The 9046-nt window shown below is 42.6% G+C and overlaps 2 long non-coding RNA genes and 2 other non-coding genes across 4 annotated transcripts; 3 read left to right on the top strand and 1 right to left on the bottom strand.

The window, feature by feature from the left end:
• Positions 1 to 2364: 2364 nt before the first annotated feature.
• Trnaa-ugc lies at positions 2365 to 2436 on the bottom strand. Its single transcript has one exon. It is a non-coding gene; the product is annotated as a tRNA-Ala (tRNA).
• Positions 2437 to 2804: 368 nt separating this feature from the next.
• Positions 2805 to 2876, top strand: Trnaa-ugc. Its single transcript has one exon. It is a non-coding gene; the product is annotated as a tRNA-Ala (tRNA).
• A 1847-nt stretch (positions 2877 to 4723) lies between these two features.
• Positions 4724 to 6906, top strand: LOC123327117. The gene is made up of 3 exons (XR_006541588.1): positions 4724 to 5837; positions 5897 to 6314; positions 6430 to 6906. It is a non-coding gene; the product is annotated as an uncharacterized LOC123327117 (long non-coding RNA).
• A 177-nt stretch (positions 6907 to 7083) lies between these two features.
• On the top strand, positions 7084 to 7838 carry LOC123327116. The gene is made up of 2 exons (XR_006541587.1): positions 7084 to 7410; positions 7488 to 7838. It is a non-coding gene; the product is annotated as an uncharacterized LOC123327116 (long non-coding RNA).
• The last annotated feature ends 1208 nt before the right edge of the window (positions 7839 to 9046 follow it).

Here is a 9046-nt window from a genome sequence, read left to right as displayed (position 1 = left end):
ATCCGTTGAAACGTTGTTAACGCTTTCGCGGGCAAATCGTAACTGATTTTGGTTGCTGAAGCGTCCGCGCAGGTGAGAACCGAAGTAAGCCCCGATCGTTCTGTGTATTGTGTTGCATACTTTTGGACCCGCGTGGTGGAAAAGAGTGTCGAAAAGAGCGCAGATCACTGTGGTGAGTTTCAAGGGAGTTCGAAGCGAGACATTTTTGGCGGGTTAAATAATCAATTGAAACTGAAAGAAAGTACTTTTCGAATGTTCTCAAATGTTTATGTTTTACCAATACGCTTAACGCAATTTATTAGCTATTATTTTTGTACCCTTCTCGAAATTACACCACTTTATGGCCTATGATAACTTTGTTTCCCAGCTCTTTATTTCCGTAAACCCATAACTTCGTTGTCTTCACTTTTGAGCCCTTTAAATCCCATTGTTTGTCCTCTTATCAGCAGTGTCCAACGATGTTTCCAAGCCACTGCCTTACCTGTATGCAAATCAATCAGAGGGATGAACGAGAAGGCACTGGGCTGCAATTCCAATTGTTTTTGTCGTTCGTTGCAAGAAAGAAGACAGTTCTAAACGAAATCTATGAAATGTAATGGAACATTGGTAAATACCAAGCAATGAGAATCGCTGTTATTGAGTGATATTAGTCCTTGAGCTGACGCTTATGGATAGATGTACGTGGTCAACTGTACTTCTGGCCCTGCTTTGACAGCTGACAACTGTCATTTTCGGCCTGGCGCACCTGACGTGTGCTCATAGAATTTATTTAATTTCCGCCTGGGGCATTCAAGTAAATTGACTTTCATCGCCCCTTGCCCACTCTTTTCACTTCACGTGTGGGAGACAAACAAAAGCCGTGTGCTAATGCAAATTTGGGCAGATCTTTGGATAAACATCGCAATGGAATAGTCAAAGTTCCAGCGGCACATTCCACTACAAAAAAAATTGGGGATGATTGATGGTTAACATAACATCCATTTAAGAAAAAAATGTATTTATATATATAAAATATATCAATTTTTATAGTTTTTTATAGTCTTTTCTTTTAGGATGGAAAGTAATGAAATAGTTGATGAATTATTTTCTTCCAGTGTCATGCTCGCGTTTTTGGGGACTTCGCGGCGACATTTCGCTGCTCTACTCGGTTGCCCTTATCGTTTTAATTAGTTTTTGAAAAAGTTGGACCAACAAACTCTTGGAACGGCAAGGGCGGCCAGTCGTGCAGATAGAACTAGTACTGGCAATTATGAAATTGCAAATAAGTTCCCACTTAGCGAGCAGGGCAATTGCATTTAAAGCGCAACGCCTTTACATTTAATTAAGGCCGAACGAAGGGCGCCACCTGCTCTGTTTGCCGATTCACCTGTTTATCTCTAGAGGTTGGTGGTGGGTGGCACTTTCTTAGCTCCCTGCCGATTTGCATGAATATTTATAGCAAATGGCGCTTTAAATGCAACTCCCTGGGAAAACGTCGCCGGATTAGGCAACAAATTTATATGCACAAAAAAACGAAATCAACAAAAACAAAGAAATGAAAAAGAAGGTGCAAATGCAGAGCTGCAAAGGCTGAGATTTTGCCAAAAACTTTTCGGGCAGCTGCAATAAAAAAGTTTTCTTTAATCCTACAGGGGGTTTTCGTAATAAATGATTTAAATTGCATTTCCAATGGGGTTGAAAACCTAATGAAAGAGAACACCACTTTAAGCGAAATTCTAATAAAATTATAAAAATCAATCTAGGTTTAAGTAGAAATCCTGGTACAAAAATTCACCGCCATCAAAATAACCCGTCCCCAAACAGAAAACTCAAATGAACTTTCAAAACTCAAACCGTGCAAAAATCGTTCAATCTTCTTAAGCAACCGACCAGGCGGCCAGAAAAACTCAGAAAGCCAACGGAACCGATTCAATTTAACTTTCGAACGAAACACGCACACTGCTGTACAAATAAAAATAAAATTACACACACATTAGCTGGCTTATATGTACGTACATATGTATTTGCTTTGTCACGGTTCTTTGCATACTACCATCTCGCTTCAACTCTTGCCTTCGCACTCACACAAGCAGTGCACTGTACAGTTTTGAAACGATCATGCGGGCGCGTTGGAAATGTGCGAGCGGTACGACGCTTGCTGTTCGTTGCTGATCGCCTGGTTGGTACATGGATCACTTTATCGATTTTACGAAGAAGCGAATCGATTTTTTTTTGGTTTTGTGATCTCAGAATCGGAATCATGACCGCATGGCCTTTTTCAAAACTCGGACGAGAAAAATCCGCAAAATAGCATCATCATCGCGATCGGTGCTTATATGGAAGTAAATAAAATACGAAAAAAATGAAAAACAAAAAAATTGTACTTGGAGATGCCGGGGATTGAACCCGGGGCCTCTCACATGCAAAGCGAGCGCTCTACCACTGAGCTACATCCCCGTTGAACAACCATTGAGCCAAACGCCCATACGAAGCAACCGAATGGTGGTGAGTAAGCAAGCACAAATGAAATGCTGACAGCGTTATTAATGTGTTAATGTTTCGCTTTGGCATAAATGCAATTATATTGCAGTTAATGCAGTTGCGTTTTTAGATTTTATTTAATTTCTTTTATTCTTTGCAATATAAAACATATATCCCAATTAAATTAAACTATCTTTAAAATCTATTCGCGTTTTAATTTTTTTGTTTGAAAAAATATGTGCTCTTATCCATCTCGCTATGTCCTTTTCGTCCTGCAATATAGGTTTTAAATCGACTACCCTTCCCCCAATGCAAAACGCATTTTGGTCGGGCTGTTTCACATGGGGGATGTAGCTCAGTGGTAGAGCGCTCGCTTTGCATGTGAGAGGCCCCGGGTTCGATCCCCGGCATCTCCAAGTACATTTTTTGTTTTTCATTTTTTTTTTTTTGTGAGTCTTACATATTTTCGGCTCTTTAAATGCGTTTAGAGCTGGTATCGCATAGCCGACGCTTGTGTGTGGGCCTTGGCCAAAGACTTGATTTATGCGCAACGAGGCGGCAATAATGAATTATTTATGCCGATTTACGGCTGCCAGGCAGGTCTGCATGTCAATTGGCAGAAACACACTAGTGTTTTCGAGACTAGTGGAAGGAAATCGAGGGGAGGCCGAAAACTTGAACGATTCTCTTGGCCAGTGTTTGACTTTTGGCAGCATTTAAGCCCAAGTCGTAGCCGCAATGCAGTCAAGTGTTTAAATTGTGTATACCCAGACTGCTGTGAAAGGAAATTGGCTTGTTCTCACTTTTGCAACATTTGCCGACTCGAAATTAAAATTAAATTTTGCATGAGCTTGAAAGCAGCCCAGCAGAAGCAGCAGTAGCAGCAGCAGTTTAAATATTGGCCAGCCCCTGGACAGGCAATTGATTTTGTTGCGGTTGAATAAGGGAAAGATTCCTAAGAATTTGACATGTTTCTCGATCACACAGCCTCTCCTTTCCATCCACACATCTTGACCTATCAATTAGCAAGCAGCATAGGGGAAAAATTAAAAGTGGAAAATCCGAATTGCTAAATGCTAAATCAGAAATGCCAAATCCCAACGCCCAGACACAAGTCGCATAAATAAGATTATGCCAGGTCTCGTGTTGGATTGAAATTAATTACCATAACGACGTCTGCTCGTGTCAGTGTGTGGGATTTATTTGCAGGCAATAAATATTTTATAACCGAGCTGAACAGTGCTGGCCCCTGATGGACTGGAAGGCATTATTTGAATAAAAGAAAATCCAAATCGAAATTGTCACACAGGATTTATGTAATTGCATAAACACCGCAAGGACATTCGCACACACGTGCCTGCAAATCGAGTGTCCTGTCTCTCGATAGGCCTCGATTCGGTTGCTTTCGGTCTCCTTTGCTGCTAAATAATTGAGGCAACAAACTAAACAAATGACATAACCTCAATTCCGTGACGTGCTCCTTGGACAGGGAAAAGGGTGTTCAATCTATTTGGGGTTTCCGCCGGAAAAGCACAGCCGTGTTGTATTTGTGCGTTGTACTTAAGTTATCGATTTCATGGTCTTTGAATACGAAATATTCTCATTGTTCGCTGAAAGTAATTGGTAAAGTGTCTATTAAATTTATTTTGCGTGCTTAAATTTCGTAAGTTTTAATGGGATGTATCAGAACTAGAAAATGAATGATTCAATGTACATTTTTTTGCGGATAATGTTTCTATTGAACACCCTTCCAATTTCCTTATTTTATCTACTATACTTATTATTACATTTTCGAGTTGTTTAAACGATAAGTACATCAACACCTATCCAATCTGGTGCATTAGGTCCCAACCACACCTATGATTAAAACGTTAATGCGTACAATTCTATTAGAGGCTATGCCTGGACTTCTGTTCCATTCCTGATAATCGTATGACCCCAAACCCCAGCTAAGCTCAGTTCTAATTAGGAAACCACAAGTGCAGGGACCGATAAGAAATTGGAAATGCAGTGGCAGACCCTTGGATGTCGGAGACCTAAGGCCCTAAGACCCCGGCTTAATCACATTAAATGCACATTTAAAATTCTCTTTCTCGGTTACATCGGCAGTTTCCTGCATGCCCCAGTATCATCATCATCATCGGCAGCAGCAGGACGAGTATCAATGACGGGGGTTTTTGCGAAAGTGAAAAACCAATACATATTTCCGGTGAATGGGGTTGTGTTGGTGAAGAGGGGGCGGAGGGTGTTGCGACCAAGGATGCCGGCTAAAGGACATCTCGTTGTGCGTGAGTTGCTGCCTTTGTCTCCGTGTCTGCGTCTCTGTGTGCGTATGTGGTAAATTAATAATGCATTCGATATCGAAGCCACTTTGCATTCAAATTCAATTGTGCATGCGTGCAAATTCAATTCCCCAAAGCCCAAAAGCATAAACTAAATTATATTGCTGCAAAATTTAAATGCGCAACTATTTTCGTTGCACTCAGGCACATGACAATTGCAATGGCAAGTGTCAAAAAAGGAAGCGGCTTCGGCTAAGCCAACCAGTGCCCGGTATCCCTTCGCAGAAATATCCACCTCCCCCCACATAAATACTGGCAACGCAATCCAAACCTGCAACACAATCACGTTTCAATTAACAGCCATGGCCCGCACTGTACTGCACTGTACTTCAGCAGCATTGCACTGTGCTGGCCATTTGGTGCTGGCCATATTCGTATGTAAAACACGCACGCAACGGCTGCTCATCGGGCAGGGCTTAATGGCCAGGGTCCTGGACATCATAATTCCGGCCACAATTCCCAAACACCGCAAACACATAAGGGAGTGTGCAGCGGGTTGGATGGGTTAGGGGTGGCAGGTGGTTGGGTCAGCAGTTGCAGTCGACCAGGCCAAAGTTCTATGGGGCCCACGAACTAATTACGTTAATATGCGACAACGTTTTCATAGGCGAAAAATGTTTGCTGCACTGCGGGCGCTCTACACTCAACGAATATTATTGGCCAAATTGGCAATTAGTGTAACACAATTTTACAAATCGGGCTTTATCAACCAAAGTGGGCGTTTAAGGCTTTCTCAGATTATTTTAATCAAGGTATATTACGATTTACAAAATCTTGTTTTATGAAACTCCTTTTAACAAAATTGGAGAGCTATAACATCTTATATGTGTATAATATTTCTAATTTTAATTTATTTACCATAAGTCCTAGCCCTATTTGGCTAAGTGCAGTGAAGGGTTAAGAGGAAGGTGTTGCATATGCCATTGGATAACCAAGACTGGTGTAAATGATTGAAGCACAACAGGGGTCACTCGAGGAATGCTCGATTGGATTTCGAAGGCAGCATTAGCAAAACTTGCCGAATTATCCAAGGAGGTGCGTACTTTCCGAAAACAGAAGCATTACGACGCTAACAAGTGAGTGCTGCACATCAGCTGTCAGTGGGGAAAACGGCTAGCCACATCGCTGCTGCCCCCTCCCCCCTTCCCAACTTCCGCTGGAGAAGATGCAACTGTTTGGATGCCGGACTATTAGGAATGCCAACACAACGGACCCGGATGAGCGGACGTGGACCAGTTGCGTACGTGTTGAACATCGGTTACCATACCTGCTGCAGGACACACTAAGCCAAGCGGCATTACCCAGCTCCGATCCCAGCCCCAACGTCCATATAACCATAAAGCCATCCCATTCCCAATCCCATATCCGCCACCATCACCACCACCACCCCCCGCGTGTGTGCATTCATAAATAAGGCATCCAACGAGGCAGACTCAGCAGGGAGCACAACTCCAGGCTGACCTGTCCATCCAGGTTAACGGGAAGACGCACATAGCAACACACAGTTACACTGTAAGAAATGAAATCAATAGAACTTGAAATTTATAACGTTCTAACATGGCTTGACCAAATCTGTCACTATTTATTGCTTTAATTACTTCTTTCCATCCTCTTGAAACTATTTCAGAAAGTATCTGCATACTGTCCATATGTATCTACGCATTTTTCAGTGCAACTTTTCCCTTGGCGCACACATATTCGATCACTCGCTCACGTAGCTCTCTCAAAGTCCTGCGGCCCATTCTCGTGCGGAAAAAGGACGAGTGACAGGACGGGAAGTGGACAGATGGATGCTGCTCTTGCTGTTGACAGTGCCTGCTGTCATTCATTCATTAATGCATTTTCCTGATTTTCACTCATTTAACTCTATAGATTTTTCATTTTGCCTATTACGAGCAGGGCATCAGGACACCAGGGTCAGCTGCTGGATGGGAAATAGAAGAGGTGGATGGCTTGGGTGTGGCATGGGAATGGCAATGAGGACGACGTGGCCGTCGGCTCTCGCATGTCCTGACCTCTTTGGCCTGCCCTGTTGGTTTTGTCCTGGCCCCGGGAGCCATGCTTCATTTACTTTGTTGTCGGTGGCCATTAGTTTTGACGCACTTTGGACCAGGTTACCCCCACCTGCGATGCGATGGCCATTGGCCATCCCCACTGGGATGGTGATGTGGGAATGGCAATCCCTGCCCGCCCAAAGGCACAATCCCGGCCGGCATTGTGGGGTTAAGTGGGCTGTGTGTGCGGAATGAGCATAATGGATTGACAGGCTTCGTTAGCAGGAGCTGGTAAGCTGAGGTCAATCAAATCGCAGGCAAACTTTCAAATATATCAATGTAAATCAGCAATCGATTCCGGATGCACATCGTAATCGATAGAAAGTAAACATATTGCCTGGAGAAAGTTTGCATAACTTTTTCAAAGCGGAAAAGGGTCAAAGGGCCAGATGTTTTAGCTCACAGTTGGAATAATTAGATCCACAGTTGGATAAACGTTTTTGGTGTAAGAAAGTAGATTATCTGGATTTTGTTTTTGAGATTTTTGGAATCTTCTTAAGCATTCGCTTATCGATTTACTCCTTCAATTTCGATTTAATCCAATCAATCGAAAGGTAAGCAAATCCAAACTGAAGTTCCTGCACCGCAATGTTCTCGTTTTCTGTTTTTCAACACCCTATTTTATCCGTAGCTCACTCCTCGATATCCTGGCTCAAGTGTCGCTTTTTTTGCAGCTTTTCTTGGGCAAACACAGACGACACTTCTTCAGCTTCAGCTGCTTTTTATCTGCTTTCCGATTTTCCGAGCGTTTAGGCAACAATAACAGCAACAGCAGCAAGAGCAAGTTGGGTAAACAAAAAGTCGGACTTGGTGAGTCCAGGACACCACAGAGATGACGCATAATGATTGCAAAACCATCTGAATATGGACCTGAAATATTTCCAAAATATATTCGAGAAAAGTCTTTATTTTAAAATTGTTATATGAACAGCAATTTTATGTATCTACTTCAGTTAACAAACAAATATAGGAAAGTAATCTACTGACATTGCCCTTACCTCAAAAATAAATTCTACAAGTCTGTGTAATTCATTTAAACTTTGGCCAGCTTTGCTTTCTTAGAGTACCTTTTGGTTAACTCAATAACTCGGATATCAAACAGATTTGTCTAGAAAATAGCTCAGTTGTCCAGCCCTGCCGCCCCCGCCCCCACTTTCACCTTTCCCCCTCGCCGCTTTTCACACTAAATGACGCTCGAGGGCAACGACAAGGACTCCAGCCGCTGCCAGCGTGGAAAAGTCAAAAGGCCACGACTTGGTCTAAAACTGACTTTGGCTTTTCAGGTATAATTAATCTTGTTTAGCTCTTGTTGTTGCCCGGCTGCTTGACTGTCCGTCCGTCCGTCTGTCTGGCTGGCTGACTGTCTGTCTGTCACCCTGGGCTCCTGTTTGTTTGTCTTGCTCCTTGAACAGGACATCCCACTCCCTCTGCCGAAAAAAAGTAACACAAAACACCCCCACCGTAACCCTCGTAATGTATTTAGAACGAGTTTAATTTGCTCGCCAGCACATTTTTCTCCTTTCACAAGCGAGAGTCCTGGGCCAGGTTAACTATTAATTTTCGGCCCCTGAGCAAGATTAACGAGTGCATGATTGCCTCAAATTGTCTAGGAAAATGAGAGGGGGTGGAGGAGGGGGCGCCCCAAGTGGGTGTGTGGTGGCTTAATGCCCAAATTCATGGCATACTTCAAGGCGCTGCCGGCGACCCAAGACCAAAATTTATTTTCGCCCATTGCAATTTTGTCGCCATTTTCAAGTCGATTTTTATTTTGTTTTTCGTCCTGGCCAACTTGACTTGCTTGGGTGATGGGGGTGTTAGGGGGATGGCGTCTGAGCTAAAGGTCCTTTTCTTCTGCTTATTCAGCCACTGCAACTTCTTTAGCTTCTTATTTTTCCTCGACCCGCTGGGCGGTGGCAATTAATTTTGTTGCATGTCACAGCTGCTTGGTGAATTTATTTTGTTTACTGTTTAGCCAGATAATTGCAATTCAGTTTGCTTTGCACAGTTTGGAAATCGTTTTATCAAATAATTATAATAGCTTAAATACGGCTCGATTAAATTAGGTGTTTTATAGGCTGGCAATTAATTTAGGTTTGCAGCTTAAAATTTAAATTTAAATATTAATCGGTTATTATGTATAATAAATATAATTGTAATAAAAATCAAGAAAATTACTTGATATTCAAGATA

This window comes from Drosophila simulans, chromosome 2R, assembly GCF_016746395.2.
Source record: "Drosophila simulans strain w501 chromosome 2R, Prin_Dsim_3.1, whole genome shotgun sequence".
In the NCBI taxonomy this organism is placed as follows: Eukaryota; Metazoa; Arthropoda; class Insecta; order Diptera; family Drosophilidae; genus Drosophila; species Drosophila simulans.
This window is presented reverse-complemented; position numbering and strand designations above follow the sequence as displayed.